The sequence below is a fragment of the Ambystoma mexicanum genome (assembly GCF_040938575.1).
Source record: "Ambystoma mexicanum isolate Mex_15411 chromosome 12 unlocalized genomic scaffold, UKY_AmexF1_1 Mex_chr12_unloc.2, whole genome shotgun sequence".
In the NCBI taxonomy this organism is placed as follows: domain Eukaryota; kingdom Metazoa; phylum Chordata; class Amphibia; order Caudata; family Ambystomatidae; genus Ambystoma; species Ambystoma mexicanum.
The window spans coordinates 7543666-7545836 of record NW_027182323.1 but is presented as its reverse complement, the minus strand read 5'-3'; the positions used below and the strand labels follow the sequence as shown (position 1 = coordinate 7545836).

Below are 2171 nucleotides of genomic sequence, written 5' to 3'. Positions count from 1 at the left end.
CCAGCATCCCACCAGAAAATGGAGGCTGGCTCCATCCCTGGATCTATACCGCAAGGGATGCAGGCCATTCTAGTATACATCACATTTCCTTCACTGTTGACAACTTTCTGCGCCGTCTAGCGGTGAAATTCGATCAGCATGACTAACTCCCCTCACCCTCTCTGGTTGTAGACGACTTTATCTGCAAGGGAAATCACCTTCAGTAAAAATGTTTATGGGTGAAATGAGCTCAGCAGGTGTTCTACTTTTCAACATTGTTTTTTTTTATCCGATTCTGTAGTATTGTGGCAAGTTTTAGATGCAGAATCATTAGCATATGCAGAACAAAATCGAATCTGAAAACTATTATTGGTAGTCTTAAGGAGAGTTTGAATGTAATGATAGCAGTGACAGCATGGAAGCCAATATACATAAATGCAATTGGCCTGGGTTTCTGGTATAAGCCGTGTTGAGGTACAGAACGACAGTGCCTTCTTAGCGCAGTAGGCAGCGCGTCAGTCTCATAATCTGAAGGTCGTGAGTTCGAGCCTCACAGAGGGCATTTACTTTTGACTATTCATTAGAATTAACTGCTTCGGGCCTTTTCAACCTTTACTTTTAAATATTATTCTCCTTCGGCTGTTGTGCAGATCCATGAAATCACTGCACATTCTCACTCCAATTCATCCATTCATAAATCAAGTCATCCATTAATAAATCACATTAATTGCAGTAACAGTGGCCTGGTTTTCGATTAATCTCAAAGGAACGCGGGATTACCAGCTCATGTCATTCAAAGTGCAGGAGAAAGATAGTTTGTGCTCGTGTGTAAAAAAGCATGTGATCCAGGCAACGTATGGTGCCGCACTCAAACCAATATATATGGATCCGGGGGAATCTCATCACGGATTACGTTGAAGGTTGACAGGAGATTTCAAAAAATGAATTCCCAAAATCACACAGGTCTGCCATTTTCTTGATATCCACTCCTGTCAATAAGAATGGTCCAGTGCCTTTGAAAGCCTACCGGTTAGTTATCAAGGCAACCTATAGATTCAAGAAAGCATCCCATTTTGGGTCCGAGAACAAGACAACTGCAGTTGCTTCATCTGAGCTGTACATTGAAACACAACACAAAAACCAAAGTCTAGCATCATCTACTCTCGGGGCATTATGTACTAATGTGCTTTAAATGGGCGGGTACTTGCCAGCCCAGAGTAGCGGCATGTCTTTTATCGGAAAGACTATGGTGTTCCTTACGAGTTTGCCGGTAAGCCGCCAACAGCAAACACAGCTTACTGCTTCCACCGCCCGATATCCCGATATTACCGGGATATTGCAGCTGGCGCAGTCACGGTAAGTGCCCATTGAGAACCACTGAATCACTGGCACCGCTGTTAACGGTGCCAGTGATACAGTGAATTCACTGCCGGCAGGGGCCTGAAAATGAGAAACAGTTCAAATGTTTTTGCCTTGAAAACAGGCAAAGACTTGGATAACTCTCTGCAACTTAATTTTGGGCTTTGAGCTACAAAATAACTAATGTCCCCTCATTACTATTCACTGACGATTACAAAGAGATGTTAAGTGTTCAAATACCACGGTGGTCGCTCTTTTCTGCCTGAGCGGGGTTGTTTACCTTGCTTGTCACACAGCCATCCTCAGATCACCGACGAGATATGAGAGAAGAGAGGCACTGCATTTTATTGCCGGCCCATACAAACCCAGAGATTTCTTGCTCTTCCCCAGGTACTCGGAGAAGAGCATGAAAACCCAGAGACCCTGGGACAATCCCCAAGGTTTGATAGGTCTCGGTGGGGCACATAACACGCCAAATGGGATTGTGGATGCTTGGGAGTTCGGAAGGGCAAGGACAGTGTCCTGTGAAACCATTTTGTGAAGTTGTCCACCCTAACAACGAGGGTTTTGCCATTCGACCAACAGCACACGGCAAATAGGTGCCCATGTCCCACCTCGTTTTGGGCTGCTGCATCAGATGCAGCCTGGAGCGGTGAGGGACATGGACACCAGACAGTGTTGCATGCTCTGACTTCAGCTCCAGTCCTGCGCGCATTTACTAGTCTGAACTTCTGAAAGAAGTCAGGTCATTTCTTTCCGGGGTCAGAGTGTACGACTCCAGAAAGAAATGATTTGACTAATTTCTGAAATCGGACTAGTGAATGCGCTCAGGG

General features: G+C 45.3%; 1 non-coding gene across 1 annotated transcript; it reads left to right on the top strand.

Moving 5' to 3' along the window:
• Positions 1 to 468: 468 nt before the first annotated feature.
• On the top strand, positions 469 to 541 carry TRNAM-CAU (transfer RNA methionine (anticodon CAU)). The gene has a single exon. It is a non-coding gene; the product is annotated as a tRNA-Met (tRNA).
• The last annotated feature ends 1630 nt before the right edge of the window (positions 542 to 2171 follow it).